The sequence below is a fragment of the Macrosteles quadrilineatus genome, unplaced genomic scaffold, assembly GCF_028750875.1.
Source record: "Macrosteles quadrilineatus isolate MER2022 unplaced genomic scaffold, UCM_ALF_1.0 Scaffold_3__2_contigs__length_128488019, whole genome shotgun sequence".
NCBI classification, from domain to species: Eukaryota; Metazoa; Arthropoda; class Insecta; order Hemiptera; family Cicadellidae; genus Macrosteles; species Macrosteles quadrilineatus.
In genome coordinates this window covers 89,551,195-89,563,317 of record NW_026542596.1, presented here as the reverse complement: position 1 = coordinate 89,563,317, position 12,123 = coordinate 89,551,195, and positions in this window count along the sequence as shown.

The following is a 12,123-nucleotide window of genomic DNA, read 5'->3' as shown; positions in this document are numbered from 1 at the left end:
ATTGAGCATCTATTGGCCTGTGCCCATTCTTTAGAATAAGACCAATAGAGTTTGGCTTTAAAAATATTCCTTGAAAAGCCAAGTTACATGCGCAAGCAATAGTTATAGTCTCAAGGAAAGGGTCAGCATTTCACTCTTGTAGGAAAATTAGGTAAAACCGTAGACGATATGTAGACGTATGTTTTATCTATGGTAAAACTTAAGGCTAGCTTGGGCCACGACTTCAATATCTGATATGCAGTACTCTAGGATTTTTTAAAATCAAATGTGTAGTTATTTTTTACTTGAGTGGCGTAACAAGATTCAAAGTCTTTATGAGACTTTGCAAACATTGAATCAGGACAGTAAAACTCATTTGCTGGCATTGCATTGGTCCACATAGTTTTGGTTTTTAAGAGTATTAAATAAATGTGGGAAATATCCCTTCTTTTCTCTGAGGCAAATCAAAGGCCTTGGGGAGTGCCACAAGAGACATAGGAAAGTAGCTCAAGGAATCTATCAAGTATCAACCTGACGTTGTCCATTTTCATTTTGACAATTTTAGTTCCCCTCATGATCAAGTCTGGTGTGAGCCTGGTCTCTTCCAGAACATACTTGAACAAAAACTGAAAATCAAAACCCTGGCCGTTGTTTGCTATAACACATACATCTTAAAAGGTTTCCTTACATTCATAACATAGTTCATGAAATGTCTGACTGGGTCAGTTTCAAACCCCTTAGTGCGGTTCTCACAAGTTGTGCAATAGCTTCCATGGACACACTGGTGGCAGAATTAATTGTTTTGATACGCACAAGTTAACATTGTGTACTTTGGCGTCTGAGTCTGATGATAAGGGTTCATCCTGGCAAGTTTCAAAGCAAAAAAATATTAAAAGAAAGTCTCTGGTCTTTGGTTTTCTATTGTCAGGCTTCATAAAATATTTATGGTTGGGGTCCTGGATGAGTAGCAGGATTCACAATATACTTCTCCACACTTGTGTGGGGTTGACCGCTATCAAATACGGATAAGATTTTCACAGTCTAGACATTTCTTTATTGCATTACACCTATCAACCTGATGAGCAATGAAAAAGAGTTGGTTTTTTTCGAAGTTTGGTTGCATTTCATACAAATTATACCTCCATGCTCCTCAACACATGGTGGTGATATGGTTTGATAGCTAGAACAAATGTTTGAAACCCCAATCTGCCAGAGCCTACGGGATGATTAATTCGTGTACATTCAACCTTAAAAGTATCAGTGGATTATTTTAATTTTTTTCTGAATTACTATGTACAATCCTATCAAATATTTTCCAAAAAAACATCCTCATTTATTTCCTTATCCGGGCGAAGATTTACGAAACCTGGTTCTTTAGTTTTTAAATATAAGCTTTGTAGAGTAAATACATTCTCAAAGGCCTGACTTTCATTTCATTTTCAATCTTAGCAAACCCTTGTCTTAACCAATCAATTTCACAGGTAATTAAAAACTGTTTTACAACCATAAAATCTAAATTTGCTCACATATGTTTGACTAGCTGTTGTACATGTGCTTTGCAACGGTAAGAGGGCGTGATGTAGAAAATTTTTTTTATCTTTACATGTACGGGGTAGGAGTATAAGTATAAAATGATTATTGCAGTTATACTCATGCTTTGCGTTTGCAATAGGAGAGGACACGGTTTAAGAAAATGTGGTTATTTTAAATTTACGTTCAAATTAGATGTTGTCCTAAACGCAAAAAAATAATAGTGCTGCACGATGTTGGTAAACCTTATAACTTTTTAATGCTATTTATTTAATATTATAGAACAAACTTGTGTAGTTAAAACAGCTGACAAAATTCTTTTATTCCTTTTAAATGTGACTCATAACGTTAATATGGGAAGCTCCAGTCCAGAGCCACTGGGGCAAAGCCCAAAACGATTTTTGAGATAAGATTGCGTCTATATGCTAATCGGGTTGTTTACTTGTCACAAACATCCATACATCCAAACTTTCTCACTTATAATATTAGTAGGATAGGATAATAAATAATAAGATTAACAGGTTTCATTCTACCACCGTTTTCTAAACTAATTCCCTTACATACACTATACTTCCCTCACTTACTCTACAATTTTCACCTAAACTACTACCACGGCCACCTTTAACTACAGACTGCGGCCTGGTAGAATTGGCAACGTCGCAAGTGGTGTTGTTTAGTGACAGACATCCCATAAGATAACATGGCGGAAAGGTGACATCAGGTCATTCATTCGCACTTTATTGATTTAAATTTAAATTTATGAACATAAATGTATTAAAATATTGAAAAGAAAACATACAGAATTGAAAACTGAAACAACATTAATTAAAAATCTATATCTGTACATTTTAAGCGGAGTCAATATTGTCATAGTCCAGTAACCAATCTTTCGTAAATACAAAAATACCATTAGCTGCTTCCAAACAAAACAGCTGTTACAACACCACTTGCGACGTTGCCACTTCGAAGGTCGTGGCCTAGAGTTAAAGGCAAAGGCGGCCGTGCTACTTCTCTAATCTACAATACAATTTTCATACGTACACTAGTATCTTGATCGACTTTACTAAACACTAAAACAGAGTCCTATAACGGTGCACTCACGACAGGGCTAAAAAAGACTATGATGGGAGTTAGCCAGATTTATCTAAATAGACCACGGAGAAACAACCAACAACAAATTAACTCAAAACTAGATTCTTTGATATTAATAAGATACAATACATACACATTTACACTACAAAATTGGGGAGCAGCAAAATATTGTTAAGTAAACTCTAAGCTAATAATTTTAAATATAAATGTATAAATTACGTAATAAGCAAACACTAATTTCTGTTATAACTGGACTTGAGAATGGAAGGCAATTATAGCGCTTCAAAAAGATTACAAGATATGTCAAAATAAAGTTAATAAAGACTTACCTCAAGAACAGCTCAAACACAAGTAACCGGGAAACTAAGTTTTCATCTCTTTATCAACAGTATTTGTACTCTTAGCCTTATGACCTCAGATAATGCCGACTATTCAGAAAAACGTCAGAGAAATATTCAAATTTATTCCAACTGACAATAGGTCAAGAGATAACATGAACTTAGATAGTTCTAATTAACACATGAGCAATCAAAAGGAAGCTGTTATCTTAACCTGTATGACCCCTCACTTGAAGATGCGTGAAAAACTAATGAGTTACGTAACTTGTTTGTTACAAATATTACAAAACTTCAACATGCGAGTTGCTTTTCACAATAATGGTAGTATTTCATTGCAACATTTTATCGTTTTTACGGAAATCCACTACATAACTAGGCTATTATCATAGATAAAACATACGCTTAGTCTATGCTATTAAAAAAACATATGTTTTAGTAAAAAAGCAAGCAAGGCTCTAGGTAGCGTGCACTGCTGTCTGAGACCATGGTAAGGCTTCCACCATGGTCTGGAACGAGGGGAACGTGCGCCTACATGTGTCAACTCTTGCAACTATTTTGTAGCATGCGATAACGCATACGATCTACAATACGGTGCACCTAGGCGCATATATGGGTCAAGATGCAGGAAAATAGGGCATAGTGGAAACTGCACTTAAATATACACCTAAATTACTTGTTTTATTTTAAATTTTCTAATTAATTTATGGAGATAAATTATCGCCATTCGCCTATATTGGGTCTGATGATGATTGGAGTGTCCAATCGAAATCGATCACCACTTACCATCTTTTTTGTATATTTACCATCTTGTGAGTAACAGTATAAGCGTAAATATATGTTTTAAGTGTTATAAGACGTATCTTTTATTTACTTGCCGTAAATTTAATAATACGTAAAATGCTGATCAAGAAGTTATTTAGATAAATTATGTAAGTTTAAATTAATAATACGCGATTAAATTAGTGGGTGTCAGTGGTGTCACATGTGCCATGTTAGCTCATGTTAAGGCGTTATGGGACGCCTGGCTATAAACAGCACTGCTTGCGACGTTACCAACTCTACCAGGCCGCGGCCTGGAGTTAAGGCCAGAATATCACTTTAAAATGTTTTATAAAAGATCTTTTATAAAACATTTTACAGTGTAGTATGGGCCTCGAGGAGGCCGTGTTTAGAACCCTGGTCTAATGTTTACATCTAACTTGGACCTTTTTAACGATTTTCATTTGGAATCGAACTAGCGACCTTCAGATTTTAAGGCGAACACTGTATTCAAAACGAAATTTGTCTAATTACAAACAATTTTTTTCTTATTAATTTGTCTCCAGCTAATGATGTTTGCGGTTTCGAACACATAATCATTCCCCCTTTTCTACATAATTTTTATGGAAATGTTAAACTATTGTACTTCGCTGGGCTGGACTACATCATTGACTAAATAACACTACTTAGTGTTATAAGGAGGCCGTGGCATAGATAAAACATAGTCCCTTAGTAGATTTCCCATCCTTAAGTAACAGTAACAGTAACTATTTTGTTGACCCGGGTCAACAAATTCAATATATTTCGAAAAAAAAACACTTGGAATGTAGATATGTACATGAAACTTGGAACGAAGGTATATCCACATGTATTCTACACGTATGTGACATTTGGTAACGATAAAAATTTATTTACCTATTTTATTAACTAAAAACCGCCCAAAACTGCTAATTTTATTTTGTTGACCCGGGTCAATCGCCAATAAAAGGTACTTAAAATTAAACTATATACATGAAACTTGGAACGAAGGTATATCCACATGTATTCTACACGTATGTTAAATCTGGTGACGATTAAAAAATATTTACCTACTTTATTAACAAAAAACTGCCGCAAAAAGCTAATTTTATTTTGTTGACCCGGGTCAATCGCCTAAAAAAGGTACTTAGAATTAAACTATATACATGAAACTTGGAACGAAGGTATGTCCACATGTATTCTACACGTATGTAAAATTTGGTAACAATTAAAAAATAGTTACCTATTTTATTAACTAAAAACCGCCCAAAATGGCTCATTTTATTTTGTTGACCCGGGTCGATCACCAATAAAAGGTAAATTAACTATTTAAAAAAACTTAAAAAATCAATAATAAATAAATAGTTGCATAAAAAATAAACATTTACAACAATAAACGTTTACAATACATTTTTATATACCTTCGTTCCAAGTTTCATGTATATTGTTTAATTCTTAGTACCTTTTTGTAGGCGATTGACCTGGGTCAACAAAATAAAATGAGCTATTTTGGGCGGTTTTTAGTTAATAAAATATGTAACTATTTTTTAATTGTTACCAAATTTTACATACGTGTAGAATACATGTGGACATACCTTCGTTCCAAGTTTCATGTATATAGTTTAATTCTAAGTACCTTTTTTAGGCGATTGACCCGGGTCAACAAAATAAAATTAGCAGTTTTGGGTGGTTTTTAGTTAATAAAATAGGTAAATTAATTTTTATCGTTACCAAATGTCACATACGTGTAGAATACATGTAGATATACCTTCTCTCAAGTTTCATGTATATAGTTTAATTCTAAGTACATATTATTGGTGATTGACCCGGGTCAACAAAATAAAATGAGCTATTTTGGGCGGTTTTTAGTTAATAAAATATGTAACTATTTTTTAATTGTTACCAAATGTTACATACGTGTAGAATACATGTGGACATACCTTCGTTCCAAGTTTCATGTATATAGTTTAATTCTAAGTACCTTTTATTGGTGATTGACCCGGGTCAACAAAATAAAATGAGCCATTTTGGGCGATTTTTAGTTAATAAAATAGGTAACTATTTTTTAATTGTTACCAAATTTTGCATACGTGTAGAATACATGTGGACATACCTTCGTTCCAAGTTTCATGTATATAGTTTAATTCTAAGTACCTTTTTTAGACGATTGACCCGGGTCAACAAAATAAAATTAGCTATTTTGGGCGGTTTTTAGTTAATAAAATATATAAATATTTTTTTATCGTTACCAAATTTTACATACGAGTAGAAAACATGTTTATATACCTTCGTTCCAAGTTTCATGTAAATATCTACATTCCAAGTGTTTTTTTTCTTAATATATTGAATTTGTTGACCCGGGTCAACAAAATAGGGAGTCCCAACAGCTGAAGCCAATTTTATCGTTAGTTCTGTCCGGGTTTCTGTAGATGTCGTGTTTTGTTTACAATTTGTTTCTATTATTTTAGGGTTAGTTTCTCACTATTTGTGTCTCACTGTTTGGTTATATAGCTAGTGGACGAGTTATTGTTTGTGATTACATATTTTTAAATGAGGTTTTAAGTTACCTATACTGAAATAACAAGTAACAAATTGTAAACAAAACACGACATCTAAAGAAAACCGGACAGAACTAACAGTAAAATTGGCTTCAGCTGCTCCATAAGGATGGGAAATCTACTAAGGGACTATGTTTTATCTATGGCCGTGGTTATACAGTCAATGCTACTATACCATTGAATGACTACATGAAGAAAACACCTTGCTCGCCTTGCTGCCTGCTGAGCTATAAAAAAGTTACATAACCTATAACCCTATTCCTATTTCCTATTCCATTCCCATACCACAAAAAAAACTTTGGTTCGACCTTTCAACTTCCAAGTTCTAATTTTTAATCCTATTCATTATTTGCAATTCAAACAAGGCCTAAGTGGTCTTAGTTAAAAGGGAAACCGTTGTAAAAGAGACAGACAATGTGGTACGAAATTCTTCCAGTATTTGGGATAATGACCGGACTGTTGGCTGCCCCTCCAGTTGTTGCTTACTATGTACAATCTTTCTTCCAGAATGGAAATGTAAGTAGATGTTTGGAAGCCTAATCTTATGCTCGATAAATAATTATTAGGACCTGATTAACTTAAGGAATGATTTCCAACTAGCCTTTTTTACACTACAAGTTACTGTACAACACCTCTAATATCTTACTTTATGAACGGTAAACTTCCTAACTTAGTTGTGACAATTAGGCCTACATAGGACTAGAGTTGGCAGGACATATTCCAGCTTAGGAATCCTAACTCATAGTCATTTTTCAGAGAGCCAGATAAGTTAGTTTACATCTAGAACTTAAGTTTCCTTAGTGCTGCAAGTAACTAGGCCTAGGCCCTATAGGCCTATCTATTCCTAACTTGACTTAGGTAGCCTATTATTAAAAAACTCACATAGCCTAGTCTATAGTAGGCCTAAGTTATAACTATGAAATATGGCCTGGTATGTTAATTTCATAGGTCCTTCGCATAGTGTTGCAATCGCATCAACATTTAGATTAGGCCTAGGCCTAAATTCAATGTAGGCCTAGGCCTAGTCCTAAGTTGGTAAAATTTTTATAAAGATAAGTTAAGGTAATTTATCAACCTCCGGACCTCACCCAAAATTAATATTTTTTTTTTCAAAATGGTCAACATTTCACTCGGATTCCAAAAGTGATTGTTTTTCACTGAAACAGGTAGACTTTCATATCTGTTGTCAAAAGCAACCAAATGAAAATACTTATCGATCAATATTTTTTATTCTAGGCCTATTGGGTATTTCATTTGATTAAATAAGTTATCGTTTGGTTAGTTGGGTTAATCAGAAACTTAAGGTTAAAAATCTTTGGATTAGAAACCCTGATATCCAACTAAGTTAACATTGTAGGCCTTTATCAAACAAAATTTCAACTCTAAGAAATATATATTAGGCTACCGGTATGTACGTAACTTAGCCTATCCAAAAACAAAATGTTAAAGTTAGTCCATATAAAGTCAATAACATAGGTAAGTAATAATAAGCTAAGTACACATCTATCTTTGATTTACATTTGATTGATTGACTTAAGGGAATGTAGAGTAACTTACGTGCCAGTTTTTGACATCACAACCTTGAGAAAAGCCTGTAATAAACATACTAATAAGCATATACAACAATATTAAATGTATTTGACTGTGATACTGATGCAATTGTTCACATGCTTTGAACTGATATTCACCCATGACAGGATTGTTATTATTAGCCTATTTGCTTAATTGTTAAGAAAGTCTTCATATAAATTAAGCATAGCCTATCCTATTCATCAAAGAGAACTTCAATTGAAATTAATCAAAATATTTTATTTGAATATTAAAATATAGCCTAGTTCATGTAATGTTGACAATTTTTAGTTTCTTAATTATCAATTAAATTGCAGCCCTGCAAGAGAACTCTAAGAAACCCCTTGGACAGAAGACAATATCTGAGGGACATAAGCATCACAGGCAACTCCTATATCATTAACGTAAGTTTTTCAGCCCATTGAACCTAGCATTAATCACATACGAAAATCAACAAAGTCAAACCATTGCAACAATATATCGTTGTGTGTCTTTTTCCCAAAAAGCACGATATATCGTTGTTCGCATTTCATCAGAAAAGCGCTAAGCGACGATATATCGTGCCGGCACGACTTTCGATCGTGTGAGATTAAATGGGTAGCCTATATCGGTTGACTCGGCTGTTTTTGCGAAACAGCGATGGTTTCTTTCGATTCCTCATACAATCAAAGCCCGATATATCGTTCTTTAGCACTTTTGAGATGAAAAATTTTATTTTTACCGTTTTTTTTTCTTGCACACTAGACTTTGCCCCCGAGGCAAGCCTAGCACTTTTCGGACAAAATAAGTAAATTAATAAATCTAGCATTTTTCGGAAAATTGCAAAAAAATATTCTAGCATCGAAAGGGTTAAACTAAACTATAGGCCTATTTTCTGTTTCAGTGATAAACCAATGTAGAATATAATAATAATTTTTTCTTAGCAATGCGTTTAGGCATAGTTAGCAAAAGGTTTGCAAATTTTTGGATTATGCAAATTACAAATTTCAAAAGCAACCACAAGAAACCCACAAAATAATTTGTTTAAACATTTTATCTAAAATGTAAAGGTTGTGTAAAATATGATTCCCTAGGTAGAGATATTAATGTTTTTTAAATGCTCATAAAAATAAAATTTGATAAAAAATAAATTCTACATAGGCTACATATTTTCTTTTGAAAAAACTACCAAATCTTTTTTTTTATCTCGTAGGAAATAATAGAATGCATCAACAGAAAATAAAATGATTTTGTATAATAGGAAATAAAAGATCTTTCTCAAAATATATAGTTATATATAGTTGAATTCAAGTAGAGAGTAATTTATATCGGAATGTAAAGTTTTGAAGATTTTTTTACAAAAACATAAATTTTATGACATTTTAAAAACCAAATAAAATTTTTACAATCAACCTCATAAATTCAGAGGGAATTGTAGGGAATTTATTGTAGTTTCAGAATATGTACTAATATTGTATACAATGTAATTGACAATCTTGTAGTCAGGTGACCAAAACTTTCCACCACCAAAATCTATTTTGAACTCTCTAGTTTTTCAAACTATGTTTCTTGCTAGATAATACTCACTCAATAATGTTTTATACATGAAAATGAATACTCAGAATCTCATCTTTCTAATGGTAGGTACCGGTATAAGATTTATTGAGTTTTAAAACGGTTTTTATATTTTAATAATAGAAAAACCTGACCCATGTCGTCTTTAGTGGTCGAAAATCGATCGGCGCCAGATAGAGGGTTAAAGCTGGGTTTTCCTAGGTGCGGAGTCGGCCAGCAGAGAGAGGAACGCGGAGAGCGGAATTGAAATTAACATGGCATTCGGCTCCGCTGCTAGGAAAACAGTAACATTAAATTACCTAAGACAAGCTGAGTCCGCTCTCCGCGTTCCTCTCTCCGCTGGCCGACTCGGCGCCTAGGAAAACCCGGCTTAAGACAAAATAGTAGAGTAAACTTGAGTGAGGGGTTGGGAATTGTGTAAGGATGAACATGTATTAAGTATATGATTATAGTAAAAAGTGTTCAGGTCAAGTAGGTGTATATTGTGTTAGTATAATACCTTTGGCATCGTCTTAATCAGATCCGTGGTGTAATTAAGTTCACCCGTCTAGAGCCTGGTGGGAAAGGCCCACCTTTAATGATTAAACGGGTGGTTGGCTCTGATAGAAAATGTACAGGATGAGTGGGTTCTTTACATACTAGCTTTACCACAAAACAGTAATTTTTTCCCCTTTTACCTATCCCTTCTTCTTGTGTGTCCACTAAAAATTGTTTTAAAAGAATTAGTATTTTTGAGTTCATAATAAATGGGAAAACACAATAATACAAATTGTTGACTCTATCATTAGAGTTGAATCTGTATTCTACTTTGTGTGAAAAACATTAAAATAATGTTTATCAAATTCAGTTAGTTAGGCCTGTATTTGGAAATTCTATTATTTACCTCCTGTACACAATTGTAATTTATTACCTCTTAGGTTAAGGGTTTATTGGATAAATGATCTCAGTAAAATTGTTGTTTTTCAGGGATTGGAGAAAATCCCAGACCCTTAGAGCAGACGGAAAGAAGAAGATAGAAGATAAACAGAAACCCTAGCTTACTAAATTGTAAAATACTAGATAACTCTTAAATAATTTAGCAGGCAGAGGCACAACAGCTTCTTTGATGTGAGATAAATCCAATTTATTTATTAAAATTGTTTTCTCTTTAACCTCAGATGTATTCTTAATTCTTATCCAACCTATATTCATAAACTAAATTAGTTGACAAGCAAATAAATAAGACAATAATAGGTTTTTTACATACCTCAGTCAAATAGTCCAAAAATGATATTGCTCAACAGCTTACATGTTTCGTTGCGAAGACAACATTATCAAAGCTTGCAACTCGTCAAAAACACATTTAAAACACGAACACGAACACAGAAGACATTAATACGGTACGAATACACAATTGACATTTAGATAGCGCTATCATAATACTGATTTGGTCCGGCGCGGCGCGGGGCTGGTAGCAGACTGGAGGTCACGTCACGTCGTCTCCACTACTGTTATCACTGATGTTATCAGATCTTCGATCAGCTGTTCCTGAGTTTAATATTGTATTAAAAATCGAGTGAGACTGGAACTGTAATTTTTCGTTAAGGATGTGGTCCTTACACTGTTCGTCATTATAAATTTTATAAATCTCGAACTCCTCCAAGGTGTCAAGTTTGCTACCTTTCCCACAGACATGTAGAATTTTTAAACCATCGTCAATGCTACTCATTGAGTGATTTGAATCAACCAGGTGTTGTGCGAAGGCTGATTTTTGTTTGACCATTTTTGGAGTTGGCCTATGTTCTCTGTAGCGGGTTTCAAATGCCCGACCCGTCTGGCCTATATATTTGCATGGGCAATCTGGGCAACTGATCTGGTAAACACCGGTGTTATTTAATTTGTTGCTAGACCCTTTATTATGCAAGATGTTCCTAGTGCGGTTGGTGGTTCGGAACGTTAAGTCGATGCCTTGCCTATTTAGTTCTTTTTTAAGGCTGTTTTCTACAGAGTGGCTGTACTCCACGCAAACATATTTTCTCTCACTCTTATCTGGTTTAATATCTTGTTTTCTTTTGTTCTTATATTTGCTAATTAATCTGTCTACCAAATCGTGTTTATACCCATTGGCTGATGCGATATACTTTATTAATGAGCATTCTTTGTTATAATTATCGGGGCTTAATGGAACAGTTAACATTCTGTGGATCATGGAGTTGTAGGCTGCTATTTTTTGCGAAAACGGATGGTAAGAAGTGGAGTGAATTGTTTGAGCTGAAGTGGTTGGTTTTCTGTAAATACTATAATCAAATTTGCTGTTATTCTTCGTGACTGTGAGGTCTAGGAAATTTATTCTATTGTTTGACTCTGTTTCTAAAGTAAACTTTAATTTGGGTGCGATGTTATTCTTATTACTTATGTTATTACTTTAGGTTATAGGTTTGTTGCGGCAGAGGTATTTATTGCATAATGGACTGGACATGAAATGACTTCTGACTATTGGATACAGTCAAAGCTTCTATTCATAGTCACCAAAATATTCAATATGAGGTTAGAGGAAAATTGTTAATGTTAAAATATAGTTGTTTGCCTATTTAGCTGTTTTACTAGACTAGATTGTCTAATGTCTATAGATTGCTTAGTGAAGAAGACATTTTGTACCAATGTGTAAAACAGTCTAAACTTAACTTGTAGGTCTATTTTTTTTACTACAGTCACCCGACAAAGTGGGCTTCCTTGCACAGATTATG